This window comes from Eleutherodactylus coqui, chromosome 1 (genome assembly GCF_035609145.1).
Source record: "Eleutherodactylus coqui strain aEleCoq1 chromosome 1, aEleCoq1.hap1, whole genome shotgun sequence".
NCBI lineage: Eukaryota > Metazoa > Chordata > Amphibia > Anura > Eleutherodactylidae > Eleutherodactylus > Eleutherodactylus coqui.
The window spans coordinates 262,772,324-262,787,559 of record NC_089837.1 but is presented as its reverse complement, the minus strand read 5'-3'; positions in this window follow the sequence as shown (position 1 = coordinate 262,787,559).

Genomic DNA, 15,236 nt, shown 5'->3' with positions numbered 1-15,236 from the left:
AAAGCGGTCAAAGTGTGGTGCAAGAAAAAGCCTGTAGGCTCTAATAGGCTTATTCAAAACTAAATTCAAAACCTGGAGATCCTTGCCGATTTTGGTGGATGGCTGTATTAACTTGATAAAGATGATAGTCTTGCTGAAATGCCTCTTTATCCTTCAACACACCTTAATAGTAATACCATCCCAATTTTTCAGGTCAATGAACTCGCTCATGACATCTTTCATATTGGGAAGTTCTCGTCCGAAATTAAAAATTTCCACTATTCATAGACTGAGGCAGGAGACTGGGGCTGCTCTCCCAGATTTACTCATATATTACATTGTGAGCCAATTAGTCCTCTTCAATTGTGGGTGAGAAATGACATGCTCCCTAATTCGGAGTCACATTTGGCTCATTTCAAAATACCCAATCTGTGGCCGGTGTTGGAGTCTCCCTCCTCACTAACTTATAAAATGCTCACAATGCATAAACTGGCCTCTAATGTATGGAGACAATCTGAATCAATTAATACATTTTCAGATATTGTGGCTGACACCGCCAGGATGCAGCTAGGTGGGAAATCTATGGAATCCGAACTCTGGATGATCTATACACATCTAACTCTTTCTCCTCCTTCGAGATTCTGTACAGACTGCGGGCAGATGGATTTCTCCCTTTGTGGCTCTCTGATCTCCACTGCGGTATGATCTTCCAGACATTACCGCAACTCCAGCCTCGGGTTCTCAAACTCCATTAGGTCCCACCAGGCCGCAACCTTACAGATTGGGCGATCAAGGCATAAGACCTCACCTTTTGTTCCTTTGTATTTAGAGGAAGGTGCTGGTGGTGAAATTAGGAAGTTTGGGGTCCTGGAACCGGATGTCAGCAAATTTAAGTTGTTTGGTTTAGGAGCTCCTGATTACATGTCTTCCCTCTCTGCAGGCTAGACCATGTCCCTTTCTTGAATGATTTTGAGAAGGATCTTGCTTACATGCGAAATGAGGGCTACTGTTTGGTAGATAGAAGCTATTCAAAAAGTCGCAATAGCTCTGCTAGTATGTTATCTATGCCTGGTGCTTTATTTTTCGCCAGTAGTTTTATTGCCATAACGACTTCTGACTCCATAAAAGAGGGCTCTATGTCCACAGGCTCCACTCCATGCAATGGTCCAGGTACATAGTTGCAGGCATATAGTTTTTTTTTCTGCATTACTGCCACCTATCCTTGATACTATGTTGGTCATTCAGTTACTTCCCATTTTTGGCTTTGATTCTGCCTTTGTGTACCATGAAAGGTTTTCGGGCTATTTTGACCTGTGACAATTGGCCTTGGATATGGCCTTTCACGGCCTCAACTTAGAGTTGTTTGAAACATTCATTACAGTCCATTTCCTTGGTCTTTGTTGCGAGCCGCCTTTGCTGCTCTTATTTTATCGGCTATTCTGAGGGCTTGTTTAAACAACCAGTAGTATTGTTTTTCCTACTTCTTATAGGTGAGATACTTACTCAATGTTTCAATAACCGTGGACTGTATATCATGCAATAGTTCCTCTGGATGCTTTTCTGATGTGTCAAGCAGTTCAAATCTGTTTGCTAGCTCAGTGTATGATTTGGGGATTTTAAAGGTGTTGAATTTTCTCAATGGAGCACCTTTGTTATTGCTACACAATTTAATCTTGATCTTACCTGCAAGGAGCTCATGATCAGAGCCACAATCTGTGCCAAGACAGGTTTTTATTGCAACGACTGAACTTTGCCAACCATCATTACACAGGATGTAATCAGTCTAATTTCAATGGAAGCCGTTGGGAGATGTTCTTGTGTACCGTCGGCATTTGGGTTGCACAAACCATGTGTTGGCTATCCTGAGCCGATTTTCTTGACAGAACTGTACCAAGCAATCACTAGCTTCATTTCTTTCACCAAGTCTGAATCTCCCTGTGATGGCTGTTTTTGGCTGGCTGCTGACTTTGGAATTTAAATCACTCATAATGTAACACAGTATATAAGGCCAAAAAAAGACATCTGTCCATCCAGTTCAGCCTATTACCCCAATGCTGATTCAGAGGAAGGCAAAAAAAAAAACATGAGGTAGAAGTCACTTCTCCCCATTTAAAGGGGTTGTCCCGCGCCGAAACAGGTTTTTTTTTTTTTTGCATAGGCCCCTCGTTCAGCGCAGGACAAACCCAAGGAATGTGTTGAAATTTAAAAAAAAAATTTTACTTACCTGAATCCCCTCTCTACAACTTCTTCCTTCTTTTCCTCCAAGATGGCCGTCGGGATCTTCACCCACGATGCACCGCGGGTCTTCTCCCATGGTGCACCGTGGGCTCTGTGCGGTCCATTGCCGATTCCAGCCTCCTGATTGGCTGGAATCGGCACATGTGACGGGGCGGAGCTACGTGATGATGCGTAGAAGGGGGCGGAGCCAGAACACAGCTCGTGCCCGGACCGACCAGAGGGGAGAAGACCCTTTTGCACAAGCGTGTCTAATCGAGCGATTAGACGCTGAAATTAGATGGCACCATGGAGACGGGGGCGCCAGCGCAGGGAAGGTGAGTATATAACTTCTGTATGGCTCATATTTAATGCACAATGTATATTACAAAGTGCATTAATATGGCCATACAGAAGTGTATAACCCCACTTGCTTTCGCGGGACAACCCCTTTAAGGGAAAAAATTCCTTCCTGACTTCAATTTGGCAATTGCAATAATCCCTAGATCAACAACCCTTTTGAAGTTATTGAGTATAACATAAAATATATACCAAGAAAGGCATCCATGCCCCTTTAGAACTCCTTTATCGAATTTGTCACCACTATGTCCTCAGGCAGAGAGTTCCATAGTCTGACTGTTTTTCCAGTAAAGAATCCCCTCTGATGTTGGTGCAGAAACCTTCTTTCCTCTAGACACAGAGGATGCCCCCTTGTTACTGTCACAGTTCTGGGTACAAATAGATCAAAAGAGAGATTTCTGTATTGTCCCCTAATATATTTATACATGTAAATGATGTCCTTCTTTGGCCCTTCGGTTAGAGTTTTCTGGATTTTTTTTTCTTTGCATTGAAATTTTACTTTTGCATAGAAACCTTCAATGGTTTCCTCATCGGCATCTGTCGTTGGGGCATAGACCTGTAAGATTTAGATTTTCACTGGCTTACCGTGTATTTAGATGGCTATGATACGGTCGCTGATTGTTCTAAAACTTGCTACTGCCTTTGAGGTCTGCTTGTCTGTAAGAAAGACTACTCCTTTACTCTAGATTTCCTATTGTTGGGCATGGTAAAATGTGAAGTCATTGGACTGAAAATATCCATTACCTGGCCAGCACAATTCCCTAATACCAAAAATATCAATGTCAAGTCTTGTCATTTCACGTTTCACAATATCCAATTTCCCATGACTCATGCCACGTACATTCCTTGTTGCTAGTGTGGGAGCTTTGGTACAGTAAGCTTTTTTCTCACACCCTCATAGGATGTATTGCAGAATTGATCTTATGCTGATAGATAAAAATCTTCTTGGTAATGTTATTTCTTCAATAGCTATAGGCACTATATATCATGGTCAGACCATACTCACATAGCAATGTCAGTTCTGGAACAGTTTAATCCTTCAAATCTTAAAGGCTGTCTTAACAATTATATTCTACAACTTTCAAAGTATGCCCCATATTCATTACAATCACTTCTAGATTGTTTTGCCTTTAATGATAATGGTGAGGTTTCTGACTCCACTCTATGGTCTGCCCACAAGGCATTCATATGTGGTCCCTTTTTAAAACAAGCATCCTATAATAAAAAATCTAGAAACAATTTATTATTATCATTACAATCAGAACTTTGTACATTGCATAAACTAAATAAGATATCTTACTTGCCAAACAGAGCAAAAGAAATAACTGCTGTATATCAACAACTCCAAGAGCTATGTGTGCATGAACATGATTTAGCTTTGGGAAAACTAAAAATGACTTATTATTGGCATGGCAATAAACCTAGGAGCCATATTAGCAAGGAAAGTAAAAACCCGTACTGCCAGATCCTGTATACCCTTTATTTATGATATCCAAAATAAAAAGATTTTCAATCCCCTGGGTATAACTGACACTTTAGCAAACTACTATAAGTTGCTATACAACTTAAAGGGGTTGTCCCGCGGCAGCAAGTGGGTCTATACACTTCTGTATGGCCATATTAATGCACTTTGTAATGTACATTGTGCATTAATTATGAGCCATACAGAAGTTATAAAAAGTTTTTCACTTACCTGCTCCGTTGCTAGTGTCCTCGTTCCCATGGAGCCGACTAATTTTCGCCCTCCGATGGCCAAATTAGCCGCGCTTGCGCAGTCCGGGTCTTCTGCTCTCTTCAATGGAGCCGCTCGTGCAGAATGCCGGCTCCGTGTAGCTCCGCCCCGTCACGTGCCGATTCCAGCCAATCAGGAGGCTGGAATCGGCAATGGACCGCACAGAAGAGCTGCGGTCCACGGAGGGAGCAGACCCCGGCGGCCATCTTCAGCAGGTAAGTATGAAGACGCCGGACCGCCGGGATTCAGGTAAGCGCTCAGCGGTTTGTTTTTTTAACCCCTGCATCGGGGTTGTCTCGCGCCGAACGGGGGGGGGGGGGGCTTAAAAAAAAAACCCGTTTCGGCGCGGGACAACCCCTTTAATCAAGGATATGTCCATTACACAACCTACGCATGACAAATCTACTTTTTTAAATAATATTAATCACCCTATGAGTTGGATGCTCTATCTCAACTATTTGACTCCGTTGAAGTTTTAGAGGCCATTAAATTTCTTAAATTTAACAAGTCCCCAGGCCCCGACGGCCTTACAAATGAATATTACATAGTCCATATAATCATTATAGCTCCTTATCTAACCAAAGCATTCAATGAAAAAGCTACCAAGTGATGTACCCCACCAGAGATGTTAAAAACACATCATCATTACCTTCCATAAACCTTGTAATGCTCCTGACTCTCCATATAATTTTAGATCTATCTCCCTTTTAAATATGGACATGAAATTATATGCTAAAATATTAGCTTATCGGTTGTCTGAGTTTGTATAGAGTCTGATTAATAAAGATCAAATGGCATTTATTAAGGGATGCCAAACAGCGAATGGTACGCAACGCTATTAGTGTGGCGGTTCAGGGATCTGTTAATTCCCAGTAATCTAATTCAGGTCTTATATTTGTTTCTCTTTATCTTTTGGCTCTGGTGGGAGTGGTATTAGGTAAGATTTGCTTGGTCTCACCTGTGTCCTTTGGGAGGACTATTTAACTTGGCTTTGCGCTTAGCTCAGTGCTGTTTATTTTCAGTCTTCCTCTAACTGTGTTGGAAGTCAGACCTTGGAGCTGGATCTCTTGTTTGCCTGATGCTTCACAAAGCTATGTTCTGTGATTAAACCAATCACAGCCATTCATTGAGCACTGGCTGTGATTGGCTAAGAGTCAGCAAATCACAGCCAGTGTTTCCAGGAGGCGGGGATTTTTCAATCCCTGGCCAGAAGATGAAGAAGGGAAACAGTGCTGGGACTCGGGGAGAAGCTACAACAGCGCCCTGGACAGCGCAGTAGAGGTGAGGTGTACTTTTTTAAAATTCAGCTACAGCTTATTTTCAGGGTAGGGCTTTTATTTCAAGTCCCCCCCCCAAAAAAAATCCTCACATGTGATGCTACGAAGTTGCATGACTTTGTAGCGTCACATGCAATTTTGTAGTGCTACAAAATCACGGTATTACAGCAAGAATATGCAGCAATATCACACGGACCAGCAATGCGATATCACTGCGATTTTCTCGCAGCGGTGCTGTGTCATCCATGTGAAGAAGGCCTTAAACAAGGTCATTTCTCTCATCACGTATAGTAAAAATCTGGTATAGTCAGACTGTACTTCCTTAAATGTTGGCCAAATATGTTAAGAATCTAAGCATAATTAAATTCACTATCAACTAAAAAGACTTCTAAAACTATTGTCTTTTTGACGAGCGGCTCATTTAGCCTCCTATATTTTGAAGGTGTAGTTCTCTGATTAAGTATTTAACTGTATCCCTAACTATGATGTTAAAAGTCATATTAATATTGCCCCTTTTGAATGCTAGAGTTCCTTAATTCATATGTTCCAAGGATATTAGCAATTGAAACCTCTGATTAATTTGACAGAAACAGAGCCTATACCTTGAATTGAATAGACATAGCATGGTTGTTACTACCAGCAGGTTTGGACCCACTGTGCCAACTAACAGGTTTGACTTTGGGCTAGACCTGAGGGCATTATCCTGGCGGTATCCCGGTATTCACCTTTTAACCCCTGTATAGGGATCTGCCCTTTGCTGCAGGGAACCAAACAGGCCGCTACCTCATGGAATAGTCCCAGTGTAGTTGGCAGTTAACCCATAGGGGTTGGTGACACTGGTGCAACACACCATGAGATAGGTCAAAGTGCACAGTCAGGATACGATCCAATGTTGGGGCTAGTGATGTTCAAATGAGATCCAGGTCACAAGTCTGACGGTTGGGGCAGACAGATTTCAGGCAAATCCAGGTAATGTTTCCAAGGGTCAGGGCAGGCAGAGTTCAGCAAATCCAAATAGCAAATCCAAGGGTCGGTGCATGAGAATCAAACATAGGATACCTTACCTGGGAGCAAGACACAAATGAACACCAATACTCAGACAAGGAGGAGCATCCCCAGTGCAGCTAAATAGAAAGGTAATAGGCAATTACTAGAGATGAGCGAACGTACTCGTCCGAGCTTGATACTCGTTCGAGTATTAGCGTGTTTGAGATGCTCGTTACTCGTGACGAGTACCACACGATGTTCGAGTTACTTTCACTTTCATCTCTGAGACGTTAGCGCGCTTTTCTGGCCAATAGAAAGACAGGGAAGGCATTACAACTTCCCCCTGCGACGTTCAAGCCCTATACCACCCCCCTGCAGTGAGTGGCTGGCGAGATCAGGTGTCACCCGAGTATAAAAATCGGCCCCTCCCGCGGCTCGCCACAGATTTGTTCTGACATAGAGGAGGGAAAGTGCTATTGGTGCCGGAGCTGCTATAGGGAGAGTGTTAGGAGTATTTTTGGCTTCAAGAACCCCAACGGTCCTTCTTAGGGCCACATCTAACCGTGTACAGTACTGTGGAGGCTGCTTTTTGCAGTGTTGCACTTTTTTTTTTTTTTGTATATCGGCCGTGCAGAGCATTGCGCCCTGCAGTAAATATACATAGTGCAGGACCAGTAGTGGTGAGGCAGGGACAGAAGACATATATTGTGAGGCAGGGACAGAAGACATATATTGTGAGGCAGGGACAGAAGACATATATTGTGAGGCAGGGACAGAAGACATATATTGTGAGGCAGGGAGAGAAGACATATATTGTGAGGCAGGGACAGAAGACATATATTTATTGAATATAGGCAGTGGGCCTTTGCAAAAACATTTGGGGAAAAAAATCTATTTGGGCTGCCTGTGAGTGTCCTCAGTGTTCTGGGTCTGTGCTGGGTGTAGTTGTCCTCCTAATTCATACGCAACCAGCTAAGTGTTACAGCAGGCTTGCGCAAAATTATTTCCTGGCTCTGTGTTGGCTGTTACATCACATTCCAGTCCACAGTGCAACAGTCTGCAGTTATTTTACATACTCCAGGGCCAGTAGTGGTGACGCAGGGACAGAAGACATATACAGTGTATATAGGCAGTGGGCCTTTGCAAAAACATTTGGGGAAAAAAATCTATTTGGGCTGCCTGTGAGTGTCCTCAGTGTTCTGGGTCTGTGCTGGGTGTAGTTGTCCTCCTAATTCATACGCAGCCAGCTAAGTGTTACAGCAGGCTTGCGCAAAATTATTTCCTGGCGTTCCGTAAGCAAAGTCAGCCTCCAACCACAGGCCAATAAGCGGCACATTTAATTACAGCATTCTGTTTCTGCACTACTGGTAATACACCATGCTGAGGGGTAGGGGTAGGCCTATAGGACGTGGACGCGGGCGAGGACGCAGAGGCCCAAGTCAGGGTGTGGGCACAGGCCGAGCCAGTGCGGTGGCCAGGGGTAGAGGCAGGGCCAGACCGAATAATCCACCAACTGTTTCCCAAAGCGCCCCCTTGCGCCATGCCACCCTGCAGAGGTCAAGGTGCTCTACGGTGTGGCAGTTTTTACAGAGACGCCTGACGACCGACGAACAGTGGTGTGCAACCTTTGTCGCGCCAATATCAGCTGGGGAGCCACCACCACCAGCATGTGCAGGCATATGATGGCCAAGCATCCCACAAGGTGGGACGAAGGCCGTTCACCGCCTCCAGTTTGCACCACTGCCTCTCCCCCTGTGCCCCAACCTGCCACTGAGATCCAACCCCCCTCTGAGGACACAGGCACTACCGTCTCCTGGCCTGCACCCACACCCTCACCTCTGCTGTCCTCGGCCCCATCCAGCAATGTCTCTCAGCGCAGCGTCCAGACGTCGCTAGCGCCACTGTTTGAGCGCAAGCGCAAGTACGCCGCCACGCACCCGCACGCTCAAGCGTTAAACGTGCACATTGCCAAATTGATCAGCCTGGAGATGCTGCCGTATAGGCTTGTGGAAACGGAGGCTTTCAAAAGCATGATGGCGGCGGCGGCCCCGCGCTACTCGGTTCCCAGTTGCCACTACTTTTCCCGATGTGCCGTCCCAGCCCTGCACGACCACGTCTCCCGCAACATTGTACGCGCCCTCACCAACGCGGTTACTGCCAAGGTCCACTTAACAACAGAGACGTGGACAAGCACAGGCGGGCAGGGCCACTATATCTCCCTGACGGCACATTGGGTGAATTTAGTGGAGGCTGGGACAGAGTCAGAGCCTGGGACCGCTCACGTCCTACCCACCCCCAGAATTGCGGGCCCCAGCTCGGTGGTGGTATCTGCGGCGGTGTATGCTTCCTCCACTAAACCACCCTCCTCCTCCTCCTACGCAACCTCTGTCTCGCAATCAAGATGTGTCAGCAGCAGCACGTCGCCAGCAGTCGGTGTCGCGCGGCACGGCAGCACAGCGGTGGGCAAGCGTCAGCAGGCCGTGTTGAAACTACTCAGCTTAGGAGAGAAGAGGCACACGGCCCACGAACTGCTGCAGGGTCTGACAGAGCAGACCGACCGTTGGCTTGCGCCGCTGAGCCTCCAACCGGGCATGGTCGTGTGTGACAACGGCCGTAACCTGGTGGAGGCTCTGCAGCTCGGCAGCCTCACGCACATGCCATGCCTGGCCCATGTCTTTAATTTGGTGGTTCAGCGCTTTCTGAAAAGCTACCCACACTTGTCATACCTGCTCGGAAAGGTGCGCCGGGTCAGCGCAAATTTCCGCAACTCCAAGACGGACGCTGCCACCCTGCGGACCCTGCAACATCGGTTTAATCTGCCAGTGCACCGATTGCTGTGCGACGTGCCCACACAGTGGAACTCTACGCTCCACATGTTGGCCAGGCTCTATGAGCAGCGTAGAGCTATTGTGGAATACCAACTCCAACATGGGCGGCGTAGTGGGAGTCAGCCTCCTCAATTCTTTACAGAAGAGTGGGCCTGGTTGGCAGACATCTGCCAGGTCCTTGGAAACTTTGAGGAGTCTACCCAGATGGTGAGCGGGGATGCTGCAATCATTAGCGTCACCATTCCTCTGCTATGCCTCTTGAGAAGTTCCCCGCAAAGCATAAAGGCAGACGCTTTGCACTCGGAAACGGAGGCGTGGGAAGACAGTATGTCGCTGGATAGTCAGAGCACCCTCATGTCTATATCTCAGCGCGTTGAGGAGGAGGAGGAGGGGGAGGAGCATGAGGAGGAGGGGGAAGAGACAGCTTGGCCCACTGCTGAGGGTACACATGCTGCTTGCCTGTCATCCTTTCAGCGTGTATGGCCAAAGGAGGAGGAGGAGGATCCTGAAAGTGATCTTCCTAGTGAGGACAGCCATGTGTTGCGTACAGGTACCCTGGCACACATGGCTGACTTCATGTTAGGATGCGTTTCTCATGACCCTCGCGTTACACGCATTCTGGCCACTACGGATTACTGGGTGTACACACTGCTCGACCCACGGTATAAGGAGAACCTTTCCACTCTCATACCCGAAGAGGAAAGGGGTTCGAGAGTGATGCTATACCACAGGACCCTGGCGGACAAGCTGATTGTAAAATTCCCATCCGACAGTGCTAGTGGCAGAAGGCGCAGTTCTGAGGGCCAGGTAGCAGGGGAGGCGCGGAGATCAGGCAGCATATACAGCACAGGCAGGGGAACACTCTCTAAGGCCTTTGACAGCTTTCTGGCTCCCCAGCAAGACTGTGTCACCAGTCCCCAGTCAAGGCTGAGTCGGCGGGAGCACTGTAAAAGGATGGTGAGGGAGTACGTAGCCGATCGCACGACCGTCCTCGGTGACGCCTCTGCCCCCTACAACTACTGGGTGTCGAAGCTGGACACGTGGCCTAAACTCGCGCTGTATGCCCTGGAGGTGCTTGCTTGTCCTGCGGCTAGCGTCTTGTCAGAGAGGGTGTTTAGTGCGGCTGGGGGAATCATCACGGATAAGCGTACCCGCCTGTCAACCGACAGTGCCGACAGGCTTACGCTCATCAAGATGAACAAAGCCTGGATTTCCCCAGACTTCTCTTCTTCACCAGCGGACAGCAGCGATACCTAAGCAATACGTAGGCTGCACCCGCGGATGGAAGCATCGTTCTCTATCACCATCAAAAACGGGGACATTTTTGCTTCATCAATCTGTGCATAATATTCCTCCTCCTCCTCCTGCTCCTCCTCCTGAAACCTCACATAATGGCGCCGAACGGGCAATTTTTCTTAGGCCCACAAGGCTCAGTCATATAATTTTTGTAAACAATTTTTATACGTTTCAATGCTCATTAAAGCGTTGAAACTTTCACCTGAACCAATTTTTATTTTAACTGGGCTGCCTCCAGGCCTAGTTACAAATTAAGCCACATTAACCAAAGCGATTAATGGGTTTCACCTGCCCTCTTGGTTGGGCATGGGCAATTTTTCTGAGGTACATTAGTACTGTTGGTACACCAATTTTTGGGGGCCCTCGCCTACAGTGTAATCCAATTAATTTTTAGTCCACCTGCATTACAGCTGACGTTACATCAGCTGTGTTGGGCACTGCAATGGGATATATTTATGTACCGCTGGTGGGTTCCAGGGAGCCACCCATGCCGTGGGTCCACACGGAGTTGTAACTGCATGTGTCCACTTCTAAAGAACCCCAGTCTGACTGGGGCATGCAGTGTGGGCCAAAGCCCACTTGCATTAAACATGACATTACCTCAGCTGTGATGGGCACTGCAATGGGATACATTAATGTACAGCCGGTGGGTTCCAGGGAGCCACCCATGCTCTGGGTGCACACGGAATTCCCATTGCGGAGTTGTACCTGCCTGTGACTATTTAAAAAAAAACGCGGTCTGACTGGGCATGCAGACACCTTGACAGAATGAATAGTGTGTGGCACATAGGTTCCCCATTGCTATGCCAACGTGTGCAGCTCCTGATGGCGGTGGCACAGGATTCTATTTCTCATTGCTTCTGTACAGCATTGTGGGCTATCGCCCCGCCCCTTTTAAAGAGGACCGCTGCCTAGCCATGCCAACCCTCTGCAGTGTGTGCCTGCGGTTCCTCCTCATGGCAGACGCACTTATAAATAGGCATGAGTGTGGCGTGGCATGAGTGCAGCTGAAGGCTGCGCAGGGACAATTTGGTGTGCGCTGTGGACACTGGGTCATGCAGGGGGGGTTGGGCAGCATGTAACCCAGGAGAAGTGGCAGCGCAGTGTCATGCAGGCAGTGATTGTGCTTTGTTGGAGGTAGTGTGGTGCTTAGCTAAGGTATGCATTGCTAATGAGGGCTTTTCAGAAGTAAAAGTTGTTGGGGGGGGCACTCTTGCCGCTATTGTGGCTTAATAGTGGGACCTGTGAACTTGAGATGCAGCCCAACATGTAGCCCCTCGCCTGCTCTATCCGTTGCTGTGTCGTTCCCATCACTTTCTTGAATTGCCCCGATTTTCAAAAATGGAAACCTTAGCGAGCATCGGCGATATACAAAAATGCTCGAGTCCCCCATTGACTTCATTGGGGTTCGTTACTCGAAACGAACCCTCGAGCATCGCGAAAATTTCGTCCCGAGTAACGAGCACCCGAGCATTTTGGTGCTCGCTCATCTCTAGCAATTACCCTTGAGCTCAGTTGAGAGCACTGGGAATGATTGACTCCTGCAGTCCTGATGGAAAGTACACACACTGTGATGGATTAACTCCTGCAGTGCTGTTGGAAAGTAAATGGCTATAGACTATTCGACAGGAGGAACAGAGTGACGCCAGCGTCTGCCCGGAATAGTGAGAAACGGCTGCCCTGGGTAACCGGCCTAACAACGATGATCTGACAGGCCATAAGTCTCATTCTTTATCCTTGAGAACAAAGGAGCCATGAGGCCTTTCATAAAGCTAAACTGGTTCTTGATAGCTAATAATGAGAGTAGCACCAACACAAAAATTACGCTTATTTGTATTCTTGCAACAGAAAATGTCTATCTATCCCAGTTTGATCAACAATTTCCAGGTTTCTGCCACTGATCTACCAAGTACAGTGCATTTTTATCGGTAGATCTCATGATTGATAAATACATCGTATAGCAAGAAAGGACTAAGTGTTACAAAAAAATAAATGATGTAAAAATCAGATAAAAGCAGCAAAGATTAAGACAGAGAGACTTATTGACAAAGAGAGTAAAACTAACCCTAAACTGTTCTTCAACTATATAAATAGTAAAAAAAAAAATACTAAAAGTATTATTAAATAATGTAGGAGAAATTGTAGAAGGCAATGGGGAGGAAACAAATCTTTAAATAGCTTCTTCTCCAGTGTATTCACAGAGGAAAATGAAATGTCAGATGAGATACAAAGTGCTAATGTAAACTTGCAGGACATTGCAAGAGGATCTGGATAAGTTTGGGACTTGGGCAGAAAAGTGGCAAATGAGGTTTAACACTGATAAATGTATGATTATGTACATGGGCAGAGAAAATACATGTCACCATTACACACTAAAATGTAAACTATTGGGAAACATGGAAAAGCACTTGGTGATTTTAGTTAACTGTAAGCTTAACTGGAGCAACCAGTGTCAGGCAGCTGCTGCCAATGCAAATAGGATAATGGGGTGCACTAAAAGAGGTATAGGGACATATGATGAGAACATTGTTCTTCATCTTTACAAACCACTGGTGAGAACACACATGGAATATTGTTTACGGTTTTGGGAACCATACTTAAGAAGAAGAATATAACGCAGTTTGAACGGGTTTAAAGTTGAGCAACTAAATAAATAAACAGAATGGGTGGACTACAATGCCCAGAAAGTTTGTCAAAATTAGGGTTACTTAGTTTAGAAAAAATATAACTGATGGGCAACCTAATAACCAGGTATAAATATATCTGCGGTCAATACAGAGATCTCTCCCATGATCTATTTGTACCACGGACTGTGACTGTAACCAGTGGCATCCTTTTTGTCTAGAGAAAAGAAGGTTTTTGCATCAACATAGAAAGGGTTTTTTTATTGTAAGAACAGTGAGACTATGGAACTCTCTGCCTGAGGACATGGGTTTGATGAACTCGCTAAAAGAGTTTAAGAGAGGCATAGGTGTCTTTCTTTAGTGTAACAGCATTACATGTTATAGTCAATGTTGTTGTCACTGATTAATTTAGAAGGATTGTTGATCCAGGGAGTTATTCGGATTGCCAAATTCAGAGTTGGGAATTATTTTTTTTCCCTTAATATGTGGAAAATTGGCTTCTACCTCATTGGGTACAATTTTTTTGCCTTCCTCTGGATCAATATTGGGGGAGGGAGATAATAGGCTGAACTGGATGGATATTTCTCTTTTTTAGTCTAAAATACTAAATAGATTTTTATGTAACCAGGCTGTGTGTGTCTTATATAATGGGTTATTGCCTTAATTGAAGCATTTTTTGCTCATTAGTTCTTGAAGACAAAATTAACACAGGTTCACTTACCTTTTCTCCCTACATCGTGCATGATTACTCAGTGTGTTCAATAAAAATCATGAATGATTCAACTGTGTATTTTTAGTTAAGTTAGATTGTGTTTGTCTATAATTGTGACTTAAATAACAATCAGAACACATCCTAACTAGGGATGAGCGAGTATACTCGCTAAAGCACTACTCGCTCGAGTAATGTGCTTTAGACGAGTATCTCCCTGCTCGTCCCTGAAGATTCGGGGGCCGCCGCGGAGCGGGGAGCGGCGAGGAAGAGCGGGGAGGAACGGAGGGGAGATCTCTCTCTCCCGCCCGCCCTCCCCTGCTCCCCGCCGCAACTCACCTGTCAGCTGCGGTGGCTCCCGAATCTTCAGGGACGAGCAGGGAGATACTCGTCTAAAGCACATTACTCGAGCGAGTAGTGCTTTAGCGAGTATACTCACTCATCCCTAATCCTAACACATCAGTTTCCGGCGTAAATTATACTGAATTTGACATGCTTTCTCACCCCCTTCCCATCACATTTTACAATTTGAAAAGTCACAAATTTTTCTACAAATGAGACTTGAACAAAAATGTCTGGGGTAAATTTAATTATGGATTCCTTCTTTCCCCCAGTTTAAAAAAACAAAAACAAAACAATTGTTTCCCCTTTCAATTTCTCATACCTAGAACTTCTTATAGATACTATATGAAACTCATCCATCAAAATAGGATCTCATGTTTTAAAAAATGTATTAATTTAAAGGAAACCTGCCGCTATTCCTCAGTGAAGTCCACACACGGTCTCAAAAATCTGACTCTTTTCAGACTGCTGTGTATATGGTCTCCCATAGACTTCAATGGGAGAGTGCCAAACTGCAGTCTGAAAAGAATCAGTTTTTGTTGCATGCAGAGACTTCACAAGGAACGATGCACAAATAGGAGAGAGGATACGTATAAAAAATGCATCCTCGAGCTCTCTGTCATTTTCCTGAACAGCACCAAAAATCTGCGGTGTTTCACTGCACACACTATTGAACCTAATAGCTCAATGTACATGCTGCGGAATTCCGCCGCAGAATTCCGCAGCATGAAATTACCTGCAGCATGTCCTATTTGCCGCGGGTATACGTGCGGACGGCTCCCATTGTAGTCAATGGAAGCCGCCTGTCACACTATACTTCCACTGTAGCACAGCGGAAGTATAGCATGAATACGCGCCCCGCCCACCACCAAGTGCGTCATATGAGGC